Consider the following 15,702-nt stretch of genomic DNA (forward strand, 5'->3'; position numbering starts at 1 on the left):
ATTGGGTTTTTAATGGCCTTAAGTGGCCTTAAACACCTGCACAGACCTGCCAACCTGAAGATTGCCCACATGTGGGATGACGACAGGAGGCTTGCCCGATGTCTTCTTGCGCTATTTTGCACCCGAACGGGTTGGGCGCGTGCCCGCCCGCGAGGCATAAAATCCTGCCCAATGTTTTGAGTCCATATGACTCTTCTTCAGAGCTCAGAGCTCTGACTGGAAACGTTAACTCTGTTTCTCTCTCCGCAGATACTGCCAGACCTGCTGAGTTTTTCCAAAATTTTCTGTTTTTAATCCCCCTTAGGGCATGGTACCTAAAGATAGGGGGAGAGAGAGAGGGGGTTGCAAACTGAAGTCATCTTCAGAGCTGCTGTAAATATTGCTGTGGAAGGCAGGTTTGAATAATGTGGAACAGGGGTCTCTCTATGACCAGATTTCTCCTCCTAATCCAGAAGACCCAGAGCCCAGAAATGTCACTGTTAACTACGATTTGACCTGAGTCCTTCTCCTGGGGAGTCAGCATTCTGTGGTCCTGGTCTTCATGAGTTGAATATTCTCCAGAGAATAATTAAGCACCGGAGCTGGGATTCACAGTAAGTACAACACTAGAGTTGGACTATCTCCCGGGATGAATTTGTACATCAGATCCATTATCATCTGTCAGATTCACTGTCCCTTCATCCTCACCTATAAGAAAAGCTTGAGGAGAGTCAATAATGAGTTCACTCTCCTGTTTGCTTGTCACTAAATTTGCTGCATATTTTCATTGTTCAAATCTTCCTTAATTGCTTGGCTAGTTTGTACATACTGGTACAGAACTGAGTAAGTATAAAATTTCACCCTTGGACTACAATATTGTGAGGCTGGAATGCTTGCGGCTTTTATGAGGATGTGAGTTCTGGGCAGTGAATGCAGCAGATGGTGCTCATCCTCCACCTACTCTCCTCATCCCTCACCTACTCTCCTCAACCCTCACCTACTCTCCTCATTCCCCACCTACTCTCCTCATCCTCCACCTACTCTCCTCATCCTCCACCTACTCTCCTCATCCTTCACCTACTCTCCTCATCCCTCACCTACTCTCCTCATCCCTCATCTACTCTCCTCAACCCTCACCTACCCTCCTCATTCCCCACCTACTCTCCTCATCCCTCACCTACTCTTCTCAACCCTCACCTACTCTCCTCATTCCCCACCTGCTCTCCTCATCCCTCACCTACTCTCCTCAACCCTCACCTACTCTCCTCATTCCCCACCTACTCTCCTCATTGCCCACCTACTCTCCTCATCCCTCACCTACTCTCCTCATCCCTCACCTACTCTTCTCAACCCTTATCTACTCTCCTCATCCCCCACCCACTCTCCACATCCCTCACCCACTCTCCTCATCCCCAGCCTCCTCTCCTCATTCCTCACCTACTCTCCTCATCCTTCATCTACTCTCCTCAACCCCCGCTCACTCTCCTCATCCCCCACCCACTCTCCTCATCCCTCACCTATGCTCCTCATTCCCCACCTATTCTCCTCATCCCCCACCCACTCTCCTCATCCCTCACCTATGCTCCTCATTCCCCACCTACTCTCCTCATTCCCCACCTACTCTCCTCATCCCTCACCTACTCTTCTCATCCCTCACCCACGCTCCTCATCCCTCATCTACTCTCCTCATTCCTCACCTACTCTCCTCATTCCTCACCTACTCTCCTCATTCCCCACCTACTCTCCTCATCCCTCACCCACTCTCCTCATCCCCCACCCACTCTCCTCATCCCCCACCCACTCTCCTCATCCCCCACCTACTCTCCTCATCCCCCACCCACTCTCCTCATCCCTCACATACTCTCTTCATCCCCCACCCACTCTCCTCATCCCTCACATACTCTCTTCATCCCCCACCTACTCTCCTCATCCCCCACCCACTCTCCTCATCCCTCACATACTCTCTTCATCCCTCACCTACTCTCCTCATCCCCCACCCACTCTCCTCATCCCTCACCCACTCTCCTCATCCCCCACCCACTCTCCTCATCCCCCACCTACTCTCCTCATCCCCCACCCACTCTCCTCATCCCTCACATACTCTCTTCATCCCCCACCCACTCTCCTCATCTCTCACATACTCTCTTCATCCCCCACCTACTCTCCTCATCCCCCACTTATTCTGCTCATCGCTCACCTACTCTCCTCATCCCTCACCTACTCTCCTCATCCCCCACCCACTCTCCTCATCCCTCACATACTCTCTTCATCCCCCACCCACTCTCCTCATCCCTCACATACTCTCTTCATCCCCCACCTACTCTCCTCATCCCCCACTTATTCTGCTCATCCCCCACCTACTCTCCTCATCCTCTACCTACTCTCCTCATCCCCCACCTACTCTCCTCATCCTCTACCTACTCTCCTCATCCCCCACCTACTCTCCTCATCCTCTACCTACTCTCCTCATCCCTCACCTACTCTCCTCATCCCCCACCTACTCTCCTCATCCCCCACCTACTCTCCTCATCCCCCACCTACTCTCATCCCTCACCCACTCTCCTCATCCCTCACCTACTCTCCTCATCCCCCACCTACTCTCCTCAACCCCCACCTACTCTCCTCATCCCTCACCCATTCTCCTCATCCCTCACCTACTCTCATCATCCCCCACCTACTCTCCTCATCCCCCACCTACTCTCCTCATCCCCCACCTACTCTCATCCCTCACCCACTCTCCTCATCCCTCACCTACTCTCCTCATCCCCCACCTACTCTCCTCAACCCCCACCTACTCTCCTCATCCCTCACCCATTCTCCTCATCCCTCACCTACTCTCCTCATCCCCCACCTACTCTCCTCATCCTCTACCCACTCTCCTCATCCCTCACCTACTCTGCTCATCCCCCACCTACTCTCATCCCTCACCCACTCTCCTCATCCCTCACCTACTCTCCTCATCCCCCACCTACTCTCATCCCTCACCCACTCTCCTCATCCCTCACCTACTCTCCTCATCCCCCACCTACTCTCCTCAACCCCCACCTACTCTCCTCATCCCTCACCCATTCTCCTCATCCCTCACCTACTCTCCTCATCCCCCACCTACTCTCCTCATCCTCTATCCACTCTCCTCATCCCTCACCTACTCTCCTCATCCCCCACCTACTCTCCTCATCCCCCACCTACTCTCCTCATCCCCCACCTACTCTCCTCATCCTCTACCCACTCTCCTCATCCCTCACCCACTCTCCTCATCCTCCACCTACTCTCCTCATCCCCCACCCACTCTCCTCATCCCCCACCTGCTCTCCTCATTCCTCAATCACATCTTTTCTCATTGAAACTCCTGCTGAGAGAAAACAAGAGATCTGAGGCTCACACAGATCCCTGCCAAGCTGACCAAGACGCCTTCCTTCAGCTCTTCATTTTCAAATGTTTGCCCCTGATAATTTCATCTTGTTGCTGCACACTGTGTCAAATCTAGCTAGGTGGTGGGATTGGTCTGGATGAGTCTCCATCCAAGACCCTAATCAGGTCCGATCTCTTTGTCTCTTTGGCTGCAATATAGGGCAGGTTTGAGCTGAGCTGTATATCAGCCTGAGCCTAAGGCACACTCCAGTCTATACTCAGCTATGACTGGACATCTGTGATTAGGTCACTTTGCCCCTACATGCTCCTTTGGCTAGGCATGATTAACACACTCATATTTCTTTGAAAGGGCAGGATGAAAATAGGTAGCTCTCCAGCCTGGTATGTGGATGTGTCTTGGCCACTCCCATGATTTTCTCGGCTTGCAATGCAGGAGTTTTAAGGCTGCTCCATAACTGACTTGCAGAAGGGATGACTCACACACGGCCACAATGACAAGTTCAACCCACACTTCCTGACACTAAATCATTCCAAGCTTCACAACAGACCGGCTGAGGTTGCCTTCAGGTTTCAGGTTTCCTGGGAAAGGAGCTGCTGAAATGTTTGTGAAATGAGAGTTGATCGCAGTTTGCTCTACAGCATTTACTTTTTATTATACTGATGTGTGGGGGGAAGGGAGGATAGAGTGTAATGGACATACTGGAGGATAGAATGTTTGTGATGTCAGGTGAGTGCTGGTCATAGTGCACATGTTTCCAGCACTGGGCAGATAAGTGTGGGTCTGCAGCAATAGATTTAAGAAGAGGAACAATTGAGGGACTGGTGGAGAATGTTAGTAAAAGGGTGGAGGATTAGAAGCAAAGAGCAGAGAGAGCAATAATAAAACTGAAGACACACAACTGCCAAATACCATAACGTTTAACATTGCTGGACATGCTTCCAGACATCCCTATGAGTGACAACAGTCCTGCAGCCATTTCCTACTCCGTGCAGTATCCAGCAATCAGACACTACACTGAACTCTACCAAACAGGCATCAGGACCTTTTTTAAATACTGCTCATCTGTACTGTTAATTGTATATAAGTTGGGTGTTTAATTGTATTCAGATGGTGGGCATTAAGTGACTCACGTGTGTTCAATATATATATATAGGAACAGGTTGAAACCCTTGGTTGCTGAATTGGAGATGCATGATATGTAATGTGTGTGGCTCTGTAAATAAAAGCTTGCCAGTGTATAAAGACTAGAAACCCTAAAGAAGAGTCATAGTGACTTGAAACGTTAACTCTGTTTCTCGCTCCATAGATGCTACCAGACCTGCTGAGTTTTTCCAGCATTTTTTTGTTTCTAGTTCAGACTTCCAATATCCGCAGTATTTTGCTTTTATATTATAATATAAAGACTAGGCTCCAGTTCTCTCCTTCACCATCTGGCTATCTGAGTTATAACACTACCTCGTGGGCTTGAGGAAAGGCTAACAGTTTGTACCATTGACCATTGCTTTTCAACAGACGCCACCTGATCTGCTGAGTCTTTCCAACTTTTTCTGTTTTTTATCAATATTTTGCTGAGGCTGTTGAACAGAAAATGCAGTGAACATTCAGCAGGACTGGGGGGGTGGTGACATATTTGCTGCCAGACCTGCTGAGTGTTTCTAGCATCTACAGTAATTTGCTTTTGTTCTCTTGAGGGGTTAAAGCTTTGCCTTGGCTGAGGTTAGCTCATTGTGCAAGTAAGAGAAATGGAATTGGGGCACTTTGGCTCTGAATGGCTGTTTCCCAATGGGCCGTGTATTCACTGAGCTATCAGGAGTGTGAACTCCCTCTTGCATTATAATACCTTGTGCTGCAAATTTGTCATCAGTTATGAATAAATGTGTTTGATTTGTAACTGACAGGTCTTTAAATTACTAAAATAATTAACTGGAGGATTGTTATAAAACAAGGCATTTATCGAAATTGATTGTTAAATCTGTGAATGTTCACAGGATATGTGCAGATAATATGTTTGCTTCAGTCATCGATCCTACTGCCCAGATAACCACACCCCATGATCCAGTCATTCATTCCACTCTCCTATCACTGGCTCCACTATCTTGTTGATCCCACAAGATCAATTCATCAATATTGTAGATCCTAGAATCCCTCTGTGCTATCTATGTGTCAGCCATGGCTCACCTCTGACTTACAAAACAAAAACAGAATTACCTGGAAAAACTCAGCAGGTCTGGCAGCATCGGCGGAGAAGAATAAAGTTGACGTTTCGAGTCCTCATGACCCTTCAACAGAACTGAGTAAAATTAAGAGAGGGGTGAAATATAAGCTGGTTTAAGGTGTGTGGCAGGGGACACACAGAAATGGGGGGGGGGGGGGGGGGTCGTTGTAGGGACAAGCAAGCAGTGATAGGAGCAGATAATCAAAAGATGTCACAGACAAAAGAACAAAGAGGTATTGAAGGTGGTGATATTATCTAAGAGAATGTGCTAATTAAGAATGGATAGGAGGACACACAAGGTACAGCTCTAGTGGGGGTGGGGTGAAATAAGACTAACAGGGCATAAAAGGTATAGATTTAAAAATAATGGAAATAGGTGGGAAAAGAAAAATCTATATAAATTATTGGAAAAAACAAAAGGGAGGGGGAAGAAATGGAAAGGGGGTGGGGATGGAGGAGGGAGTTCAAGATCTAAAGTTGTTGAACTCAATATTCACTTCCTCTCTCCTCACCATCCAAGGGCCCATACACTCCTTTCAAGTGAAGCAGCATTTCACTTGCATTTCCCCCAACTTAGTCTACCGCAGTCGTTGCTCCCAATGCGGTCTCCTCTACATTGGAGAGACCAAACGCAAACTGGGCGACCGCTTTGCAGAACACCTGCGGTCTGTCCGCAAGAATGACCCAAACTTCCCTGTTGCTTGCCATTTTAACACTCCACCCTGCTCTCTTGCCCACATGTCTGTCCTTGGCTTGCTGCATTGTTCCAGTGAAGCCCAATGCAAACTGGAGGAACAGCACCTCATCTTCCGACTAGGCACCTTACAGCCTTCTGGACTGAATATTGAGTTCAACAACTTTAGATCTTGAACTCCCTCCTCCATCCCCACCCCCTTTCCTCCCCCTCCCTTTTGTTTTTTCCAATAATTTATATAGATTTTTCTTTTCCCACCTATTTCCATTCTTTTTAAATTTATACCTTTTATGCCCTGTTAGCCTTATTTCACCCCACCCCCAGTAGAGCTGTACCTTGTGTGTCCTCCTATCCATTCTTAATTAGCACATTCTCTTAGATAATATCACCACCTTCAACACCTCTTTGTTCCTTTGTCTGTGACATCTTTTGATTATCTGCTCCTATCACTGCTTGCTTGTCCCTACAACCACCCCCCCCCCCCACTTCTCTCCCCCCACCCCACCCCACCTTAAACCAGCTTATATTTCACCCCTCTCCTAATTTTACTCAGTTCTGTTGAAGGGTCATGAGGACTCGAAACGTCAACTTTATACTTCTCCGCCAATGCTGCCAGACCTGTTGAGTTTTTCCAGGTAATTCTGTTTTTGTTTTGGATTTCCAGCATCCGCAGTTTTTTGTTTTTATCTCTGACTTACAAAGTCTGGCTTCAAGCCCCACTCTGGAGCTTGAGCACAATTAACCAGTGTAGCACTGAAGGAGAATTACACTATCAGAGGATGAGATGTTAAACCAAGGGTAGATGTAAAAGATCCCATGGCACTACTTTGAAGGTGAGTTCTCCCCAGTGTCCTGGACAATGTTTATCCCTCAATCAGCATCCCAAAAAGAGATTATCTGGTCATTATCACATTGTTGTTTATGGGATCTTGCTGTACACAAATCTGCTGCTGCATTCCCTATATTACAGCAGTGACCACACTTCAAAAATACTTCATCGGCTGGAAGTGCTTTGAGAGGTCCGGTGGCCAATAGAAGTGCGATATAAATACGAGTCATTCTTTCGTTTTAAATCACAGACCCTGGTGTCCAGCTAACCAAGCATTATACTTTAGAAAAAGGACGAATCCTTTGATTACATCCACAGTTAACACTTCTCACACACTAACTGCTGCCTTCCATCTAAAAGTTGGAGATTTTTAGTTGGGACATGGTCCCTGCCAGGCTGCTCCCTGTGATATCTGCTCTGTCTCCTGAGCTATGTTGTGTCTATAAACTGTCCTTGACAAATAACCACTGAATCTCTCGACACAATATAATCCAGTGGGCTATTAAACCTTTAAAACTAGCATTGTGAATGCTGGTCTATACAAAAACAAATGCAGGCACAAATGGGTCAGAACTGTACTGACTGTAAATTGGACACTTACCCTCTCACAGAGGCGTTTATTGCGGGGCAGACACTGACAGTTTGGTGCAGAATGGTTATCCGAGTGTGATTCTGGAACTAATCAGGAGAAGTTTTGTTTGAAGATGTTCCCTGTCAGTGTGAGCAAACATCAGTAGGTGTAAACTTGGCTGCTGACCTCCACTTTGCCATATTTTACAGTGTATAATATGCTCTAAAAGCTGCAGGCAACCAGCCACAGAACTTGGGCTCAGCAATGCCCTTGTAAAGTATACTCCCAATGGGGAATAAGGTTTCAGCATGTGGGAGAAAATTTCACCTGCAGGGTGGGTGGTGGCAGGGGCGGAGTCTCCAGTTTCAAGAATTCAGTTCCATTCCTAGTTGTCTCAGGCTGCAGCTTGGGTCAAAAACTAGAGGCTGTGCATCCAATCACCCATCTGCAGGTGACATCCAGTTCGGTATCAACCCTAACAGGCTAGATTCAAATCAAATCTCCGCTCAGTTCAAATTCCATGGTTAATGATGGGAGGTGGTTAGCTGTTACAGATAGCAACAGGTATTGAAGTAGCAGAGGTAAGCATGTCAGCTACAAGTTTGTCAATGTGATCCGACATTTTAAAATTATACCTGAAACAGAAATAAAAACACTGGAAATATTCAGCAGAATCTTCATTATCTGAAAAAAGCTAGGGGCAGGTTAATGATTGGGATGGAGACCAACATTTCAAATGGGATATTTATACAATGAAAGATATACAACTGAAGGAATTTGTCTTTCTAATTACTGTCCAACCAACTGTGATTGTCCAGCATTTCCTAATCTGTTAGTGTCATTCCTGGATTGGGAATTCACCAGAGAAATGTGATTCATATGGTGTGTGCCTCTATATATGACTCTTGTCTATAAACAATGGGAATGCTGCCAGTTTCTTCCACTCAGTAAATCAGGATCGAAGTTCTTTCTGAATATACCATATATGTGTTGATGATAGGTCAAGGTACCAAGGATATCGAGCAAAGGTCAGTAAATGGAGTTCAGCTACAGATTAACCATGATAATTGGCAGAACTAAGAACAAGCTTGAGAGGTGGAAAAACCTGCTCCTGTTTCGAAATACAAAATCCTGTGAATGCTGGAAATCTGAAATATAAAACAGGAAGTGTTGGGAAAAAACTCAGCAGGTCTGGCAGCATCTGTGGGGAGAGAAACGGAGTTAATGTTTCAAGTCCAATATGTCTCCTCTTCAGAACTGGTTTGCTCCTGATTCCTATGTGGGATTCTGAAGTTACCATTAACATGGAAGAGAATGCTCATCACTTTACATGAGCTCTGCTGTAATATAATAAGTTTTATAAACCAAATGAAAAATACTCTACTGGTAATGTTGGGCAGGGTGCATATTCCTGACATTATTTATAGATTTATTCCTTTATCCCAGATTTCCTCTGTTTTTCAGTTTCTACTTTGTCCTCTCCTATAGGCTAATGTCTTCGGACTTTGAATGAATGGATCATTCAAACACAAGTTCAGATAATTCTTGCTGCTCCATGTGGCTGCTGCAGATTCATAGTTTGTTAGTTACAGTGAATAAAACTCAGGTGTGTCCAAGCCAGTGACAGTGCCAATCGGAGGTGTATCCTGCTTGTTTGTGCATGTGTAGACAATGTGCGGCTTTGTAAGTGAAGGATTCCACCCTCTCAGAGATGGAGCAAAGTACAGAACTGAGCGTAATTAGTCTACAACAGAAATACTGCCAGAATCCCAGTTTCCTCTTACAGAGAGAACATGGCTGAGTGGCTCGAGTATTACTGTAACAATATCATTGCCCGTCTTGAGAGAGTGATCCCTCTTGTCCCAGTGTAAAAATTGATTTTTTAAAAAATTAAATGGATGTAAGGAATCAGCCTTTCACTGAACAAGGAAGCTGAAACTTGGTAAATCAGCAAGTCCAACAGAAAATTCTGAGGTGGGAGGAAACGTTAGTCAGGAAAAGCCCTCAAGCAAGAGGAATTTACATATGGAAAAGTGTATTTGAATCCTAACTCCCAATGTGGAAGGGGGAGGGGAAGTTTCACCCCAGCTGCATGCACTTTGTTCACGGATGTAAGAACGATTTCATACTCTGTGGTTAAATGCATCATTAATGAAATATGCAGGCTTGCAGGCCATCCCCAATCTGTGCTGATCCCAATCAGAGATGTTGCACTTGGTCAGATTGTCGCTTGGTTAGGGAGAGCATAAAATCAGAGCAAGAAGTGTAAGAGGCGACTTGATTGAAACATATAAGATCCTGAGGGTTCTTTACAGGGTGGATGTGGAGAGGATGTTTCCTCTTGTGGGAGACTCTAGGGGGTCACCGTTTAAAAATAAGGGGTCGCCCATTTAAAACGGAGATGAGGTGACATTTTTTCACTCAGAAGGCCGTGAGTCTTTGGAACTCTCTTCCTGAAAAGCTGGTGAAAGCAGAGTCTTTGAATATTTTTAAGGCAGTGCGGATAGATTCTTCTTAAGTAAAGGAGTGATAGGTTATCGGGAGTAGGCGGGATGCAGATTTGAGGTTACTATCAGATCAGCTGTGATCTTATTAAATGGCGGAGCGGGCTTGAGGGGCCAAATGGCCTACTCTTGCTCCTTGTTCATATGTTCATCTGTAATTGTTGTTCCTGATCACTGATCCAGTTGCTGTAGAGTGTGTTGTCATTTGGAATTAAGAATCACCACTGTGTGAGATATTGGAGTACTGCCTGTGTGAGGTGTCTGTGTGAGATACTGGAGTACTGTCTGTTTGTGAGGTCCTAGAGTACTTGTCTGTGTGAGGTACTAGAGTACTGTCCATGTGAGGTGTCTGTGTGAGGCGCTAGATTACTGTCTATGTGAGGTACTAGAATACTGTCTGTGTGAGGTACTAGAGTACTGTCTATGTGCGGTGTCTGTGTGAGGCACTAGACTATTGTTTATATGAGCTACTAGAGGTCTGTATGAGGTGTCTGTGTGAGTTACTGGAGTTACTGTCTGTATGAGGTTCTAGAGTACTGTCTGTGTGAGGTATTAGAGTACTGTCTATGTGCAGTGTCTGTGTGAGGCACTAGATTACTGTTTATGTGAGGTACTAGAGGTCTGTATGAGGTGTCTGTGTGAGTTACTGGAGTTACTGTCTGTATGAGGTTCTAGAGTACTGTCTGTGTGAGGTATTAGAGTACTGTCTATGTGCAGTGTCTGTGTGAGGCACTAGATTACTGTTTATGTGAGGTACTAGAGGTCTGTATGAGGTGTCTGTGTGAGTTACTGGAGTTACTGTCTGTATGAGGTTCTAGAGTACTGTCTGTGTGAGGTATTAGAGTACTGTCTATGTGCAGTGTCTGTGTGAGGCACTAGATTACTGTTTATGTGAGGTACTAGAGGTCTGTACGAGGTGTCTGTGTGAGGTTCTAGAGCACTGTCTGTGTGAGTTGCTAGAGTAAGCTGTGTGTGTGTGGTACTAGAGTACTGTCTGTGTGAGACACTAGAGTAGTGTCTGTGTGAGGTACTAGAGTACTGTCTGTGTGAGTTGCTAGAGTAAGCTGTGTGTGTGTGGTACTAGAGTACTGTCTGTGTGAGACACTAGAGTAGTGTCTGTGTGAGGTTCTAGAGCACTGTCTGTGTGAGTTGCTAGAGTAAGCTGTGTGTGTGTGGTACTAGAGTAGTGTCTGTGTGAGGTACTAGAGTACTGTCTGTGGGAGGTGCTAGAGTAAGCTGTGTGTGTGGTACTAGAGTACTGTTTGCAAAGGACAGAGGAAGGAGAAAAATTGGGAAATAAACAATAAGGTATAGAAATTTGTGGACAGTTTGATCCTATATTATGAACAGTTGTGCATTTTCTGCATTCCTCAAAGCACTGAGTGGTAAACTCTTGTTCCTCATCTGTAGATCCCTTATCAATCCTACTCCTTCATTTTTATTCTATCTTATCATTGACAATCAATGTCTGAGATTCCACAGCAACAATATTTCTATCTAATTACAACATCAGTCTCCACCAGTTAGTGCATTGTATCCTGTTCACAGACTAGTTCTCTCACTGTTCCTACAGTCCACAACACAGTCAGAGATGATCCACAATAGCAGCTGGGTGACACATGACAACATGAAATCTTGTACACACTGAAGGTTCAGCCAACATCAAGCTGCCTGTAACTTACTTTGACTGATGGTGCTCTGACCAGTGATCTTAGTGAGGCAGCATCAGCCAGCAGGAGCTGTGTGTACGAGAGCATCAAAAGGTCTCTTACAGCCTAAGAAAGCTCATGCCAAGGTTACATCAAAGTTAATGGAACAATTCACTATGAGCATGTTGTACTGAATCAGGGAAGATTTCCTGCATTATTTATAGTAAAGTTGTAAACCATTACTTTATGCTTTTATCCATGAAGTTACTACAATTACCCTTGTTACAGTGGCCTTCTATCCAACTTCACCTGCTCCACCCCCCTTAAACCGTATAAATTTCATCACATTTTTACATCTCTTTAGCTCTGAAGAAGAGTCATACGGACTCGAAACATTAACTCTGTTTTTTTTCACTCCACAGATGCTGTTAGACCTGCTGAGGTTTTCCAGCATTTTGTGTTTTTGTTTGAGTTAAAGCTGTGTTGATATTCTTCATGCTGATGGAACAAGCAGTGTGATTTCTGCAAAGTTGGATTTGTTCTCACGCACAAAGAACTGATGAATCAACCAGAATACACCTATGGAGGGCAGTGACATTTGATGAGATACTGACAGATGCTGAACAAGTTGAGGTCTGTAATATTCTGTCAGTGATGCTGTGCAATGTACATGCCTCTTTCATGCTGATTGGCATCACTGACAACCAGTGAGAAACTCAAAGTCCTGAGAAGACTCTGCATAATTCTCTTGGCCCTGAAATGACAGAACCCTTGTGTTTTTGCTTGATGAATAAGTCACAGTCTGTGTTATAATGTACTGTTTGTGGCAGCAATTGGTTCACTATCTGCTTCATGATACATATCCACTGAATCAGGAACAAGTGAGTCATTACTACAAAGGGTGGTGAGAAAAACGGATTTGATGCTTCAACAGCTATAACATGGTAGGAATGTCAAATTCTACACACACACAGAAAGTGAAACTGTTCTGTGTCTCTGAGATTATGAATGTCTTAAAACGATGAGGCACATTCCTGTCAGTTATAACTAATTATTTTGCACTGTAAATATTAAAGTGACAACATTTGATCCTTGAGTAAACATGACGACTTTTTTCACATAATAAAATATCCACAGGCACCACCTTACAAAAGGAATACTTTAGAGTGTCTGTTTCATATTTTCCAATATCTCATGCAGCCACATGAAGCCATTTTATACAGGACATTCAACATGACGGTAATAAAATCAATGTTACTGCATGCAATCTGGCATTGTCAATTGCTGGTCATTATTCTGTACCACCTGTCATGATGCAATCATACAGAGAATAGTGTGAAATTAAAATTATGCTCTTAAAGATTTAAAAGCTAGGATTTTAGTGTGGGCATTTTATAAAACCTAACTACATCAAGATAAACTTCTATAAGTCAGCAAAACAATCTGCCAATGTGGAAAAACATGACTGTCCTTTCAGGTTCAGTAAAATAGTGGTTTTCGTTCTGGCCTAGCAACCTGAATGCTATGAATCAAACTCTCACTCAGGTGTAACACAGTTACATCAAGAAGGCCCATCATTACTCTCAGGCCCTCTAAAGATGAACAATAAATGGAGGGTATGCTAGGGTTACCTACATGCAGAAAAATACATAAATAAACCCAGCAGGTGGGCTAGTCATTTAAATATTATAACAAGGCTGTGTGCCTCAGATTTAAACTATTTTCTAGGTTTAACTCTAGCTAGGCCTCAGAAAACCCAGAGGCTGAAGGGAGGTAAGGATTACTTTCATGGAAAAAGTGCTTTTACAGCACTGCTTGTGGATGAAGAGGAATAGGAGTACCTCTCCCAGCCCACCAAGCTTACTCTTCTTGCCATCAGACCCCCATCGGAATCATCGACCACTGGCTCCCCACCCAAGATCATGACCACCCAATCCCTACCACATTACCACTAACCCAGCTAAAGCCTTTCGACTTGTCATAGAGTCATAGAGGTCTACAGCACAGAAAAAGGCCCTTCGGCACATCGAGTCTGCGCCGGTCAAACAAGTACCTAACTATTCTAATCCCATTTTCTAGCACTAGGCCCATAGCCTTGTATGCCATGGCATTGCAAGTGCTCATCCAAATACTTCTTAAGTGTTATGAGGGTTTCTGCCTCTACCACCCTTTCAGTCAGTGAGTTCCAGATTCTGGGTGAAAAAATTCTTCCTCACATCCCCTCTAAACCTTCTGCCCCTTACCTTAAATCTATGTCCCCTGGTTATTGATCCTTCCACCAAGGGGAAAAGTTTATTCCTGTCTGCCCTATCTATGCTCCTCATAATTTTATACACCTCAATCATGTCCCCCCTCAATCTCCTCTGCTCCGGGGAAAATAACCCCAGTCTATCCAATCTCTCCTCATAACTAAAACTCTCCAGCCCAGGCAACATCCTGGTAAATCTCCTCTGCACTCTCTCCAGTGCAATCAAATCCTTCCTAAAAGGCGGATTCCAGAACTGTACACAATACTCTAGCTGTGGCCTAACCAGCTAATCAACTTCTCCCTTTCTAATGGAAAAAGTATCACTTGGCATTCATTGTCTCTACAGGGAGAAGAGTAAAGGTAAATTGGAGAAGAGTAAAAGTAATCTGTAATTAAAAAAAAAATCATTCATGGGATGTCGGCTTCATTGGCTGGGCCAGCATTTATTGCCCATCCCTAATTGCCCTTGAGAAAGCTGTGGTGAGCTGCCTTCTTGAACCACTGCAGTCTATGTGGTGTAGGTACACCCACAGTGCTGTTAGGAAGGGAGTTCCAGGATTTTGACCCAGCGACAGTGAAGGAATGGCGATATATTTCCAAGTCAGTCTGATGAGTGACTTGGAGGGGAACTTCCAGGTGGTGGTGTTCCCATCTATCTGCTGCCCTTCTCCTTCTAGGTGGTAGTGGTCGTGGGTTTGGAAGGTGCTGTCGAAGGAGCCTTGGTGAGTTCCTGCAATGCATCTTGTAGATGGTACACACTGTTGCTACTGTGCGTCGGTGGTGGAAGGAGTGAATGTTTGTGGATATGGTGCCAATCAAGCGGGCTGCTTTGTTCTGGATGGTGTTAAGCTTCTTGAGTGCTGTGGGAGCTGCACTCATCCAGGCAAGTGGGAGAGTATTCCATCACACTCCTGACTTGTGTCCTGGGCTGTAGTCTCCTCCCCACCTTTTGACTTGCCATAGAGTCATAGAGGTCTACAGCACAGAAAAAGGCCCTTCGGCCCATCGAGTCTGCTCCGGTCAAACAAGTACCTAACTATTCTAATCCCATTTTCCAGCACTAGGCCCATAGCCTTGTATGCCATGGCATCGCAAGTGCTCATCCAAATATTTTCCTGCCTGCCCCCCCTAACCCTTGAATCATTAGAATGTAAGAAGTAGGGACAGGAGGAGACCTTTAGCCCCTCGAGCCTGCTCCACCATTCAATATGATCATGGCTGCTCATTGGCCTCAACTCCACTTTCCCACTCCCTCCCATATCTCTTGATTCCCTGAGAGACCAAAATTCTGCCTATCCCAGCCTTAAATATATTCAACGATGGAGCATCCACAATCCTCTAGGGTAGAGAAATGCATAGATTCACAGCCCTTTGAGTTAAGAAATTTTTACTCATTTCAGTCCTAAATTATTAATCCCTTATCCTGAAACTGGGTGCCCTAGTTCTAGATTCCCCACGCAAGGAAACTTCCTCTCAGTACCTACCCTGTCAAACCTCCTCAAAGTCTTATATGTTTCAATATGATGCCTTCTCATACTTCTAAGCTCCAACGAGTATAGGCCCAACCTGCTCAACCTCTCATCAGAAGAGAACTGCTTTATCGCAGTGACCAGGTAATCTGCTTTTGGTATTAGTTGGGG

General features: G+C 45.1%; 2 long non-coding RNA genes across 2 annotated transcripts in view; one reads left to right on the forward strand and one right to left on the reverse strand.

Moving 5' to 3' along the window:
* The window catches only part of LOC144668859 (uncharacterized), a 134,796-nt gene extending 121,727 nt beyond the window's left edge, over positions 1–13,069 (forward strand). The window contains exon 3 of the long non-coding RNA XR_013573563.1: positions 12,237–13,069. This is a non-coding gene — a long non-coding RNA (uncharacterized LOC144668859). The remainder of the gene's footprint in view (positions 1–12,236) is intronic.
* The window catches only part of LOC144668858 (uncharacterized), a 143,021-nt gene that overhangs the window by 30,935 nt on the left and 96,384 nt on the right, over positions 1–15,702 (reverse strand). The gene's annotated exons all lie outside the window — the stretch shown is intronic.

The sequence above is a fragment of the Cetorhinus maximus genome, chromosome 28 (assembly GCF_964194155.1).
Source record: "Cetorhinus maximus chromosome 28, sCetMax3.hap1.1, whole genome shotgun sequence".
In the NCBI taxonomy this organism is placed as follows: Eukaryota; Metazoa; Chordata; class Chondrichthyes; order Lamniformes; family Cetorhinidae; genus Cetorhinus; species Cetorhinus maximus.